Genomic DNA, 15,365 nt, shown 5'->3' with positions numbered 1-15,365 from the left:
AAGTATTCCTGGTTATAAGGGTTATTTACCAAAAGAGATAGTCCAATCAAAATATATATATTTATTTACAAAAACTATTGACACATATCTACAGAAATAATACACACAAAACAAATTACATTACATAGAATGTATCACAAATACAATTACAAATATGGATATGTTGGATCTAAATCCACTGCCTCCCTGATACTCATCCTTCCATTTGGTCTGGCATCTGTGTCCTTACTCCCGGAACTCCCAGGACTCTCTGACTAACTTAGCCTATTATATTAACCTAAAGACTGGCCATAGGTACATGTGTCAGGTTCTGATTGGTCAGTGACCAATAAAATAATCTTGGGGAGTAGGGCATGGATTCCTGAGGCAGTCCATTCAAGAATCATGACATTGGAAGATAGAAAAGCAGTGTGTAGATAGGATGGTTTGCTTTTTCAGCGGCCCCTGGTCAAAGGGGAGGGGATTTGATAACTGTGTACTAAATAGGGTGTATTTAAAGCTTGCCCCTGTTATGTCTCAAATATAAATCAATATATATATATATATATATATATATATATATATATATATATATATATATATATATATATATAAAACCAAAGGAATGGTGCACTCCGTAGACAAAATGAATACCTGGTTGCCAGCATGGGAAATAAGCAGTGAAAAGGATTGCGGCACCCACAGGGTTTTAGTGAAAAAAACAAAAAATGTTTTATTATTAAGGCTTAATAATAAAACATTTTTTGTTTTTTCACTAAAACCCTGTGAGTGCCGCAATCCTTTTTCTCTATATATCTATATCTATATATATATATATATATATATATATATATATATATATATATATATATATATATATATATATATATATATAATACACATATTGCATATAGTAAAGATATAACACAAGCAAGTCTCCCTGAGGTAACACCCCCATACTTCAATAGGGGTGGCAGGACAAGATGTTCCACCCTGTGCTCCAAATACAAAAAAAAGAGGAAGTGCAACTGTCTGACATGATTCCTTATATCCTCACTCCAACCACTACCTACCCTTCCTTTCCTTCCTGCCTAGCTCATATCAATATAATATACAAAAGCCATGAATATCTTGTAAATGATATCCTAATAAATGGTGAGTGCTGATGTTATCAGTTATAAACTGAGTAGTGATGTCATTTCTGTCACAAGACTCACTGAAACTTGTGTATTAACATTAATAAATTACCCCCTGTTGCAAAATATGAGGATATAAGAATTAACAGAGGAGTTCCATTTTTATATGGTCATACAACTCCTCGGTAACTTATAATATCCTTATAATTTACAAGAGGGGGTACTTTATTCACTATATAATCCTAAGTGTAAAGGTTATTACAGTTATTACAGTCACCCAAAGTTAACACAATGGTATTGCCTTTATTGCAAAACTACTTGTAGGATGTCAGAGATTCCTAAACAAATCAATGACTTTATCAAACAATTAAAATATATCACAGAGAAATATATCAACAGAAAGCCTTTGCTGGTCCACTGCAGTAAGAAGGATGAAAGAACAGATCTGCTAGATTGCTACATTTTACTAGACTTGGGGCAAACTCTGAACCTATTATTACTTTGACTTAAACATCTATCCACTTCAGTGTTTTAGAAATCAGTGCTTACAATACTATAATTCGCCATGCCTCTCTGAAAGAGAATTCTAGCACTCTATCCCCACATTCCTTCTCCTAGATGTTGTTTTCAGGGCCAGATTTACATAGCGGGAGCCCCTAGGCCTGCTGTCATTCGTCGCCCCATCCCCTCCCCTTTATTCATGTAAATTTTAGGAGCACTGGGGATTGGCGCAAGGGAAGTTTAATAAAATATTGTATCTCCTGCTCATCATCATTGTTTCTAAATCCAATATGGGTGTGGTTGGGCAGCATGCCACCCCCTAAAATTCTGCCACCCTAGGCCGGGCCTTGGTGGCCTTTCCACAAATCCGGGCCTGGTTGTTTTATACACAGAACTAATTCTAACTCTAGTCATTCTAGCCTTAAGTTACTTAGTAAACACTTTGGGGGAAATCCTACTGTGGTTTAAGGGGCAAAGTGTTTGCAAAGGCAAAATTGTTCACTTTACGAACATTTATTTCATTTCGAACAAGTTGCAAATGATTTTTGCTTTAACGACCAATATTACATTCCCCCATTTGTTATCTTTTGTTGCTAAATCACAATATATAACCAGGTAAGTCTCACACTTGCTATGCCCTATTTATTTTGTTTTTTTACCATTATGTACTTTTCTTTCCTGCTTCCAGCAGTCCCAGGAGTTTGCTTGATCCTGTAGGACATTATAAGCTCTATGCCCCAGAGATATATTCACTTTGCTTTACTCTCTGCATGTTCCTTTAAAGCACAAGAATATATCACATTTTTCTAAAAATCTTTTGTTTAATGACAGTATTCAAATTAATTTATTGGTCAATAATATTTATAGTATTTACAGACTTACATAGCCCATACCGGTATGGGATCTATTCTATTATGTAGAATGAGCTTAGTTAACATGAAGGCTCTGTCTTTTTATTACAGAGAAAAAGTAAACTGTTATAAAAATGTTTAATTATTTCCTTAAAATGGACTCTATGGTAATGATCTTCCCATAATTCATTGATTTCTGGATAACAGGTTTCCCATACCTGTACCTAATAATCACAGTACATGCATTTGACTCGTGACATTAGTCTAGTTATCAAAATAGTACTGAATATGTTATCCATGTTTGGTATCTCCTTGCCAGGTCCATTCTGCATAATCACACTCTTATATTTCAGGAAGTTGGGCCCTACATTAAAGCAGTAAGAAAATGACAAGGCCACCTGGGATTTAATAATAGTGCCAAAATGCAGTAATTTTTTATTGTATACATGGCCTTTTCCCTTAAAATGTTTCCCCCAAGGGTCAGTCTGTGCTTCATTAGTCCATGGGCACTCAGTTACTGACAGACCCTCTGACATAGTCAAATGAACACACAAATCTACCAAAGGGCACTGCTAGGAAATTAAATCTAGTGGACTGGACAAAGTGCATTTTGAACTGAAACTAATCAAAATAACTGGTGAGTTACACCACACTGGTTATGGTTTCTAAATAGGCGTTTGAGGAAGAACTTTTTATTAACAGGGGAAAAAATCTAACAAATGCAAGATTCAGTATTGGAAGAAGGTGAGGAATTCACTTTGACACAGTACAGTTGTTTCTAGTAGTGTAACCATGCCTTACTTTTAATACCCGATTGAATTGATACGCATTATCATTTTAGGTAGTAGATTGCAATGTGAGGATATTGATCTTATGTGGATTACCTGATCCAAGAAATTCCAAACATTGATTTCTGCTTGAAGCTGAAGGCACCGGTTTATAGTAAAAGAGTGTGCATTAAGGAATGACTTATATTAAGGAACATAAACTTCTATCAAAAATGCTTTGTTAAGCAATACGTCCTAATGCAATTAATCAGGTATGCATTAATTTTACTTGCTTTCACTTCACAGACATACTTTACATTACAGAAATTATCCATCATCATAAAAACAATCAAAACATATTTTCTTAATGATAACAGTAGGGGGGGTATTTATTAAAGTCCAATTTTTCCTGGTCGGAGTTTTAAAGGGGAAAACACCATATTTTCATGAAAAAAACTCTAGCATTTTTCATGATTTATTAAAAAAGCACTCCACCTCAAACCTGCCGAGGTCATGTAGAATTCAATGGCAATGTCCCTTTTACAATTTGAAGATAACATTATCTGCGCTGGGTTTCATACAATAATCTGATTAATTATTGTTTTTTTGGTGGCAATCCAAAAAAATCTAAATTGTGTGGCATCAAATTTGAAAAAATCATACAATTTGTATTTTTTCACAATTCTAATGAATTACTTGATTGATAAATGAGGTAAAATGTTTTACTGGTTTTACTAACATAATGAGAAATCTTCAGATTTTAGTAAATAACCCCCTAAATAATGGATATTCTTTTCTAGTGAAGCTTTTATTCAATTTTTTAATTTTGTTGTTGGGACAGCTTTTTGAAGAATGCTAGCTACTCAAATTCATTCTGGATGTTGTTGGTGACTATTTTTATGTACTAACCATGATTCCATCTTTGTATCTTAATTTTTTTCAATTGAGATTGTTAGTTGGCTTTTATTTTACAAAAGGGAAACACACATACAAAATGGACCATAAATAGGGCTGATGGGAGACTTTAATATAATCAAGGTATGAAGAAGCAGAACAAAGAGAGAAAGCCTGGGAGAAAAGGTGTGGCTTTGTTCTAGCATTCTTTTGTCTTGTAGGTAGATTTGGACAACTATTTTCTTCAGATATGAATTTATGGCACAATTCTGCATTTCTGAATTAGCAATATCAGTGAATTTTTCAGCAAAAAAGTTTGCTGTGAAATTAAATCTAAAAAATGTATTAAAAATACCACAAAAAATTACCATTGACTTCAATGAATTTTGACAGAAAACACCCAATGGCTTCAATTTGTTTTGTTATTCTTTAGCATTTTACAAATTATTTTTGTAAAAAATGTTTGTGTAAAGTAAATGGCACAGATTCACTCATCACTACTAGTAGGCACAGGTATGCTCTTCTCCAGGATTTTGGGGAGAAAAACTTAATTTTTAAGAGCTTCAAGTTTATAGGGCAGATTCATTAAATGAAATAAAACCAATGGGTGTTTTTTGCGGCAATGTTTTCCAAGCTGCACAACATTTTTACTTTACATTATAGTCTATTAGTGTTTTGTGGCAAACCTGGCAAATAATTTTGCCCATTACTACTGGCTAGGTAAAGTTTGAATGTTAAGGGTTGGCTTGTTTTGTGTAAAAGCTGCTATCTATTTTTTGAAGATGTTTGGTCCTTTTACAATGAGTTTCAGCACCATTTACTATGTACTTTTAAGCTGGAATTTATTATAGGCTTTGTGACTCACCCATGGAAGCTATAGTCTGGCGGTTATTCTGTTTGGAATGATGTCTTGTGAGGTTGTTTGGAAATTCTGTATTATTATGTGACTTTTGTTTGTGAGAAAGCTTCTCACATTGCTAAGCTAGAGGGGAGAGATGGAAGGTTACAAAAAAAGCAAGATAAGAGCAATACCATGACAACAACAAGATAAACTAATTACAGTATTTTAATTCAAATTTCCTTATAAAAATGTCAGTCATTATTAAAATTTCACCAAGCATTGTGTTTGTTGGGAAAAAAATGAAATGTGTTTTGTCACCTGAAAAATATTTTTGAAAAAGCTCCTTTGCCACATTCCAATTTTTTTTTGCAGTTTTGTGATTTATTTTCAGCAAGTTGGGCCAGTTTCACACATCACTCTGCTGTGATGCTGCTACATTTTACAGTGCTTTCCTCTCTCTGTGTGTTGGCACTACCTCAGAATATGTTATCCTAAACCTCTCTCCATGTTATCCTAAAATGCAAAATGCATAAATACAGGAACATAAACTCACCCAGAAAGTCAGTTATTTAGAAATGTGAGGAGAGGATAATACTGTATGTATTGCATTCATATGTAACAGTAAGAGGTGTAAAGTAGTTTCTTATAAAACAATCTTTAGGTCAGGAAGGATGTCAAACTTTGCATGACTTTTCACAATTTTCCCTAAAACCAAATTAAAGTTTGTGTGAAAAAAACAAAAGTTCTTATTCACAGCTTGAACATGTGCTGACCAGTGCAAAGCTTTATCAATATAAAATTAAATTAAAGACTTTCAGACACATTAAGTTGTTTAAGGTCAGCAACCAAAGGAAGTAAGAATACATTCTATTACCCTGGTAATTTAGCTTCAATATCACCATATTGCAGTTGCTGGAACAATCTAGCATGTTCCTAATATATGTATGCATAAAATGGAAAATGGAAAAATGATAAACCCTTTTGACTTACAGCTGTTTAGTAGACTAAATAGGAAGTCATGTACAGCATTCATTGAACACAACTTCATACGCATTTGCTTGCACAAAACAGTATAATATAATATGACATAAGAGTTGGAAGGTGAACAACCCATTTCATTCAAAACATTTGGAAAAAATAACAAGATGAAAACAAACTTACTTAAAAAGTGGGAGGGGGAAGCAATATAGACTTGAAAAGATATTAGATCATTAAAGGGGAACTTTCACGAAAATGAAAATTTAATATATAAGCTTCATTATATTGAAATAAGACACTTTCTTAATATAATCAATTAACAAGTTTGCATTATTTCTGAAATAATCAAGTTTATCTTCACTATTCCTCTCTCAGCATCTGTTTCTCTTAATTTTCTCTTCATGCAGGAGTTGGGTGTCAGATATTCATTGACAGTTAGATCTAATATATCTTATAGGGGGCTCCTTTTGCCTAGAAGATGTATTAGAGCTCACTCTATTAAAATCATCAGAAATCCTTTTTCTCTATGCGCAGGATTTGCATCTGTGTCAGTTCCACTACAGAATTTTTCCATGAAGAAAAGATAAAGCTGGTATCATGTCTAATCTGCTAAAGACATCAATAAAATTTTGTACTGCTTTTTAAAGACCTAGAAAGCAACTCATGCTATAATATCATTTGAAAAGACTGTGCATTTGGGTTTCTCCAATACTTCTAGTTGGACACTACTCTCCAGAACTAATTAGAAAATAAATATTTACTGAAAGAAGATATGGAGGATTTCCAAAAAATTACTCACGAGGCAGAAGGAAGCAACCAGGGTGGGACTGGAGCATTGGGGGCTCACCGGGGCTGCAAAATGAAGGGCCCCCTAGCGAACTCCAAACCAGTGCCGCGTGCATGATTGAGAGAGGCGGCGCCGTAGCCTCAACAGCTAAACACCCAATCGGGGGAGCAGGTCTGGGCTGGCGGGAGCCCATGATGGCCAGGACGCACTGGGTTTTTTCCTGGTGTCCCGCCAGCCCAGTCCGACCCTGGACGCAACCATCAAAGTCTCTTAAAAAAGTTTTCTCATGAAATACGTTTTTGTCACAAAAATAGGTCTATGCTTGTGTGTTTCTTTAGGGCAAAACCTATGCAATATTGAACATGCCTAAAACACTTTTTGGGGAATGTAATAAAAACCGGTAAGGGAAAACATATTCGTGATGGCAAAGTTATTTTGTTATATATTGTTATAATTTAATATTTGTTAGTGTGTTACAATTTAATATTTGTTAGTGTGGGGTCTTGATATTAGGTCCCCTTATGTGTAGTTCTACATCACATAAAATAACAGAAAATAATTTTGTAAAATGAATCATTAAAAAAATGTACTTTGTGAAATACAGTGATGTGGTCCTTTAAGAGCAATATGTTTCTCGTCCTTTCCAATAAAGAAAAAAATATCCATTTCACTCCTCTAAATCTTCCTTTTCTTTAGTTAGTTTGGGAGCAATACTTTTCTGGCATATATAATATTCTGATCAATCAGGTATAATGATAAAGAGCAGGGTAGCCACAAGGTACCGAATACGCCTACATATTTACTCACAAATGAGCATAAGAAATGACACCTCTAAATCTGCAGTATTGTATAAAATTCATCTTCTTTTCTATCACTCTTTTTTCTACAAATATATCATTTAACACATTTCAAGCTGTGCATTTGCTCCCAAGGAGTAATTGTTGCCACTTCTTTGCACCATTAAAGTCAGTTCTAAATTGGTACTGGTCTGAATGCAAGGTCAAGTGTTCCAATTTAAGTGATCCTAACTGACAGTAATAACATGCTGTGATCAAATCAGTATGAAAGAAGCAATTTCACCACAGCCAAATATGGATCCTATTCCAACCCTGCTTTTGTCAACTGCTTGAGATGAACAATTCAAAGCTTTCTGCCGGGAACATTTAGTTTAACATGTACTCTCAGGGCAAATATATTGGCAATGCTAAACCATATAAGGAATAAATTGGGCTTAAAATAAAAATATACAAAAATGTACCATTTGCCCAAACAAAAATGTAATCCTACATCTGCAAATAAATTTGTCTGCTATTGTCAAATTTTATCAGCCATTGTGTAACTATAGAGGCCAGTAAGCAGCTATATAGTGATGAGCGAAGCCACTTGGATATGTGTGTTAAATACGTCATAACTCCGGAAGAAACTGTGTTGTCTAGTGTCATGTAAACTCATTTAACTCATTTAAGCTTTCCAAGAGCATACAATACTACCATTGCTCAAATGAGGTCTCAGAAAATGGGATAAGTGAGTTAAATGAGATTAGTTATTCCGTGTAAAACACCTGAACCAAAGTGGCTTCATCTGTAGTTGAAATGCAGACTGTAACTTATGGTATCCCTAACCCAGAACGAACGCCGATGTTCTGGTCTCAGCCAGCTCTTCTGCCTTTAGCAGCCGCCTTTGGCTTCGGGTGGAGCCCTCGGCTACTCAGTTGCCACCAGGTCTTATTGCGGGAAAACCAGGGAGAGAGTTCTGGGCAAGCACAGGGACCGGGCGTGTAAGGACAGGACAGTGGAGCAGAGTCTAGGAACAGGCCGTGTCAAACACACGGGCAATGCAGTAACAAAAGGGAGCAGCTAAAGCAAGGTCAAGGTCAGAGGCAAGGTCATACACAGAGAGAATTCAAACGGTACCAAAATCAGGAAACAGGAGAGTCATCAGGCAGGCAGGGGTCAGTCATGCAGCAAGAAGCAAAGTCAGGACAGGAAATGTCAATACGCAATAAACACGCTCAGAAACACAGGCTAGAAGCACCAAGGAACTTGGAAGGAACCTTTACATCGGGAAATGCAAATTAGCCCAAGTGCCCTTTAAATATTTGAATTTTGCTCCGAGCAACAAGGAAGGGACATCACTCGGCGCAGGCAACGGCCGTCACCCACCGCCTTCCAGGTAACTTCATTACACAGACATTTGCTGATAAAAAGACTCACATCTGCATTAGTTCAATATATGAAATAAAGGTCATGGAGTATGTTGTTATAGTTCATTTATAATTGGAGAACTAAATAATCAAATATACATATATATAAAAATATAAATGTATCCATCGACAGCCGCACTCTAATCCGGATTTTCATGGTTATTGTGGGTGCTGGATCAAATCCTCAATTTTAGAATTTTAATTTTGTAAAGCTTTTTTTTATCATCGTTAGGAATTAATAGCAAAGAAGTACACCAATAGTGATAATTAAACATAAAAGATTTTCCTTCTCATGAAACGTGTAATATTTACATGGATTGCCCTTCTATTCCTCTATTCGAACCTTTGATCATAATGCATTTGCATTTCTTATCAGGATTTCAAAACATAGAGAGGTTGCAAAAATCATGGTAAAATATGTTTACAGGCTGTATTTACTGAATATTATTCAGGATATAGTAAATTAACCCCTGTCAAATGTTTTGCATGTATCCTACTGCAGTGATTACACTTAACAAATATATAAGAGAACATTATAGACAAATAGCAGGGGACCTTTTTACCCATAAAGAGGGTAAACCCCACACCAGAGGTCATCTGTTCAGACTAGAGGAAAATAACTTTCATTTGAAGCAACATAGGTGGTTCTTCACAGTGAGGACAGTAAGGTTGTGGAATGCACTGCCAGTTGATGTTGTGATGGCTGATTCTGTTAATGCTTTTAAGAGTGGCTTGGATGATTTTTAAGACAAGCATAATATCCAAGGCTATTGTGGTACTAAAATCTATAGTTAGTATAGATATGGGTATATATTGTTTATGGGAGTGTATGGAGGGGTCAATGTGTGTACATATGGTTGGGTTTCATTTTGAGGGGGTTAACTTGATGGACTTTTTTCAACCTGATTATGAACTATGTTACTATTATTTTTGATGCCCTATGCTCCCTGGGTGTACCATACTCTGCTTACCCTATAGTCCTTGTGTGTGCCATACTCTGCTTGCCCTATGCTCCCTGTGTGTGCTATGCTCTGCTGGCCCTATGCTCCCTGGGTGTGCCATACTTTGCTTGCCCTATGCTCCTTGTGTGTGCCATACTCTGCCTTCCCTAAACTCCCTGGGTGTGCCATACTCTGCCTGCCCTATGGTCCCTGTTTGTGCCATACTCTGCCTGCCCTATGCCCACTGGGGGGCCTGGTATGGTTTGTTCTGGGGGTTTGTTAGCATTTCGAAATTGTTGTACCCCTAAGGTGTATTTCTACTATAATATATTGCATCACTTAGACTGTAAGCTCTACGGGGCAGGGACCTCTTTCCCACTATGTCTCTTACCGCATAACACTTAAGCTCTTTGTCCTGATATGATTCTGTATATATGTGATTTGTCTTCCCTGTGTATACTTTTATATATATATATATATATATATATTATAATACAAACACCTGCACTCTGTCCTCTTTTTTCTCCAGTCCGGGTGCTCGGTCAAAGTCTTTATATATGCATAGAATGGACCAGCACACCGTTTTCTTCAATCAAACGTGTTTATTCAATACACACTGTGCATCCAACGTTTCGGCCCGCATCCGGGCCTTTATCAATTGAAGAAAACGGTGTGCTGGTCCATTCTATGCATATATATATATATATATATATATATATATATATATATATATATATATATATATATATATATATATATATATATATATTGTACTTTTATGCACTGTACAGCGCTGTGAAGCCTTAACAGCGCTTCACAAATAAAGTTATTCATATACATACATACATCGGTGGTTTCACACAACTATGTATTATGTGTGTCTGCGCAATACTGCGTTTAAATAAAAGCACTCCACTCTACTCAGAATAAACAAACATGAATGTACTCACCAAACTGCCATCATGAACAATCACTGTTTTATATCTTGCATGTATTATGCAACTACATAGCTTTGTTTATGCTATCACTTAAACCATAATAAGGAAAATATGCTTAAAATGGTGTTTTTGTAAAAGTATAATTTACCTATCTGCTTAGAGGCTTTCTAAATCTGCATTAAATAAAAGAAATTTCCTTAAATTTCCATAGATTACAAAATTTTTTTGCTCAGTGAGCATGTGAAAAGCCAACTGCAAAATGTAAGGGATAAGATTAAGGGGGTTATTTTCTAAATGACATTTTTTTCTGGTCAGAAGGAAAAAAACTAAAATTTGTCATGCTTTATTAAACCCTGATGCTGTTAAAAGTCCGATTAAAAAGGTACTCCATCTCAAACCTGCTGAGGTCATGTAGAAGTCAATGGGAGATGTCCCATTTACCATTGGAAGATATCATGATCTGCCCTGGGTTTTGTACGATAATCATTTTTCTTTTTCGGGCGTCAAATCCAAGAAAACCTTACAATTCAGATTGTTTATCGAGTCTTTTCCAGCACTAGATTTTTTCGAGTAATTTATTGATAAATAAATTAAAAATGTGCAAAGAAGTTTGGTCAAAGTGGTTTTAAGAAAATAGTGAGACATTTTTGGATTTTAGTAAATAACACCCTAAATGTAACAAAAGTTTTAAGGTCAAATAGGAATGAATGTTCTCTGCCATACATCTAGGTTACTATTTAAATGCAATTTTATTAAGGAAACATCCACACTATTTACAATGTATATCTACAATACTTGCCTTATTGACATATGTAAATTTTGTACCACTCTGAAAAGCTAAAAAAAAGTGTCCTTAGAGCAGACATAAACTATACATTGATTCCTTCTAGATTTTCAAACTAGACATCACATAGTATATTATCCTAGATATTCATATGGGAAATATAATACAAATATTTAACATGCAAAGAATTGTTTCTTTGTTTGTGCAAGTTTAATATAACAAAGTGTATTTAGCAACCTATCCACCAAATATTGGTTATTGGGTTCCCCTATGATCTGAAAATCCCTCATGGTTGGAAATACCCTGCTGTGGCCAGCTAAGAATAAGCCTAAATTGTATATGGGAATGGGGAGTGATTCCTTCCCCCGGGCATTTCCAGATCTGGCCAGAAGTTGTCACTATTGCACACCTCTTTATAAAGTTGAGCTTCCATGTGCAGAGGCCTTTTCCATTTTTCCAGGAGGAAGTGTATGTTTCTGGAGCTTGGAGAGAGCCCAAGGGTGGTATGGCTCTTGGTAGAATCGTGTGGAGCTCACCAGAGAAATGTCTGGAGCTCAGAGGCAGTAGAGAATTGTAAAGAGCTGCCTGGTAAAGGATTCCTGTGAAATGGGCTTTGGTGTGCTCAGATTCGAACATGTATTGGAGCTAGACCTGAAGATCCAAGATTTCTTTGTAGATGCTGTGGATGGGTATACCTGCTCTGTGAGTATTCTGAGTATGCCTGAGGGAGTGTATCAGAAGGCTCCAGAGTGTGTCCCTGTGTGAGGAAGACCACACGGGTACCCTAGTGCAGGGTGTGTTTTCTTCCAGTTATATAAAATTGTATTGTTGCTGAAACATCTGTGTATTATTATTATTCCTAATGGGGCCACCCACAGGTGCTATTCCTGGATCCCACTAGGTGGAGGCACTGCATAAAAAAATCCCTGTGTCTGTCATATAGCAATGGGGATTCAGGCCCTGTATTGGTAAAAAATATATATTTTATTGAAGAGTGTAAATCCTGTACTACACAGGGTGTCACGACAAGGGTTACATGCCCAATACTGGGTACCTGCCAGTGCTAAGCAGCAGTTTTATCAAAATTTGAGGTATAGGATTTTTTCATATGATTTAATATAAAACGCTAAGAAAAAACCCCAAAAATGAGAATATACTCAAGCCGTTTTCTATCTATTAAAGAAAAAAAAAAAACTCAGCAAGTTAAAGCCAGTGAGTACCTATAAAAGTCAGTGAAAGCGGTCTTGGAAAATTTCAAGCAAATTTTCATTTTTTTGGTGTTTGGCTTTTTCCATAGCAATATGCAGTTGTGGATGTTCTGTTTGTGCGTTTTTTCTTTAATGTGCTCAAAAATAAAAATAACTTTTTCAATGAGAAAACCTTTTTACTGATAAACTGAAATTAAAAAAAAGAAAATATAATTTTTTAATGTTTTTGCAGAAATTTTCAATAAATCAACCTGAAACAACTTTTCTGAGCAGATTATTTCTATATTTAAAATTGTGTAATACACTGACACATTCTTGTTTGTCACACAATGTACTGTATCACAATTGTTTAATGCAAACAAGGTTCACCCTCTTTTTTTAACATTTAGCTTTATTCAACTCTCTACAATAGTTGATCGATATTCCAACAGACCACGTTATGTGTTTAGTATTTTAAAATTATAAAATCATGCAAAATGAAGCATATGGACAGACTGGGAGGGTGGCATAAAAATTCTGTGGAGGCCAACATTTAACCTGTGAGCTTACCATTGGTCAGATGTTTGGTAAATTAACATCTTTTTCTATGGCTATGTCACACTGGCTTCCCTTGAGGCTATGTCATGATATAGGAGATACATAAGGCATCTCTCATATTCTATTCTACAGCATAAATGAAGGCAAGCTATAAAACAATTCCTCTGTAACATTACTTTTATCAGAAGGATAAGATTTAACAACTTACCTGATACCCCCGGCTGGTGCTTCTGTCTGCAGAAAACTGCACTGGCCAAGGCTGGTAAGCAAGTGATCCTCTTCCTTCCTTCTTTCTCTATGTGGGCCCACATTTGCAGTAGTTAAAAGATGAAGATTTTGAAGAAAGAAGAAGGGAGGAAGAGGATCGCTCACCTGCAAGTGCCCAAGGCTAGTGCAGTTTTTAGCTAATAGGAGTACTGGCATGGGGTATCGGGTAAGTCATTAGAATCCTTGAGGGGTGGGTGACCTAACATTTGTAACACCATGTTCTGTCCCCACTATGTATTACCCTGAGCCAGTGTGTAGTTTGACATGCAGCTAAACCACCCCACACTCCAATAAATGTGACTGAGAGTTGAAGTCTGTAGAATTCACTAGATTATTATGAAGATAGGTAAAACTGTTACAAATAACAGAATATTAAATGAATGCATGAACGGTTTGAAATGAACAGTACAATGTAAAATACATTACTGCAACATAAACACATATGCTAGTGCAAAACATGAATATAGCAGCAATGTCTCTGAGGTGCTGGCAGCTGTAAAAGTGACTTAATGAGGATTTAAAGGGAATGTTCACCTTAGAACATATTTTACATTTGAATAGAGAAAAAAACATTTTAGGAAATCATCTCTGTTATTTTAAATGTTCCATTTTGAAGCTACCGACCTGATAAGCCACTTATCAGCCACACTAAAGTTCTTTCATCCGTGCTCTCATGCTCTCTGTAGAGGATTTCCCAGCCCAGGATTTGGCAGGCACCCAAACAAAAAAAAATTACACTGAACTGGCTCCTTCTCCTGTTTCATTTGCATATATTGGCTGGTCTGGCTGGCAAGATTTAGCCAATAGGATTAGTGAAATGCAAAATGAGAGGGGAGGCATGCGCAGTAACCAGATCAGTATCAGCTTCCTGTATGGGCAGAATAGAAAGCCTTGTCATATCATAATTATAGCTTATGCTGGAGAAATTACACTCCCCATGGCTTGGGAATTTCCTTCTTCTTTAAATGGTGTTTAAAGAAGTTCTGTTTTTTTTAACAAAAAAAACGCTTGTGGGGAATTTTTTTTAATTAAAAAAATATAGTTTGCAGTCATATAGTGAATTTGCACTGAAATGGACCCAAATGTTGTGCTTATTGATAACATTTATCAAAGGTTCTTGGTTTGAATTCAGACAAGATGCTTGTTCTCAGGAACGTTTCAGGGGCTGCAAACTTTATTTTAAAGGAGAAGGAAACCCTTTTGCAAATTGCATGTTGTAGCAAACTTTATGTAAATTGCAGCTAACATTTTCAGGTCAGGTTTGTCGCTCATGGCACTTGCTCTTAAAGGAGAAGGAAACCCTTTTGCAAAAAAACCCATACCCCCATTCCACGTAGACACCCCTCCCTCCTCCCCCCAGGCTAACTACCCCCCGGGGAAATGCCCCATACTCCATACTTACCGCCCTATACTCCATACTTACCCCTTGTCGCAGATTCTTCCAGCGGAGTTCCACGCATCCATCTTCCATGTTCTCGGTAAGCCAGGTGAATTTTCGCCCTGGCAAATGGACGTAACTACGCAAATTCACTAAGATGTGGATTTCACTGAATGTTACCTCTTGTGCCAGACTTGCCTTTGCCACCTTAGACCAGGCGAAGTGCAATAGAGTAGATAGGAGTTCCTCAAAAAAATTTGAACATTTTTCCAAGTCCTAGAAGACGCTGGCGACTTTTCAGTTTTTAAGGGTGATGGGCTGCAAAAAATTGTAGATTTTTTTTTAGCGTAACCGGCTTCCCCCATGTAGGAATAT

The sequence above is a fragment of the Xenopus laevis genome, chromosome 8S, assembly GCF_017654675.1.
Source record: "Xenopus laevis strain J_2021 chromosome 8S, Xenopus_laevis_v10.1, whole genome shotgun sequence".
NCBI classification, from domain to species: domain Eukaryota; kingdom Metazoa; phylum Chordata; class Amphibia; order Anura; family Pipidae; genus Xenopus; species Xenopus laevis.
The sequence above is the reverse complement of the archived record's forward strand: the minus strand, read 5'-3'. Positions refer to the sequence as shown.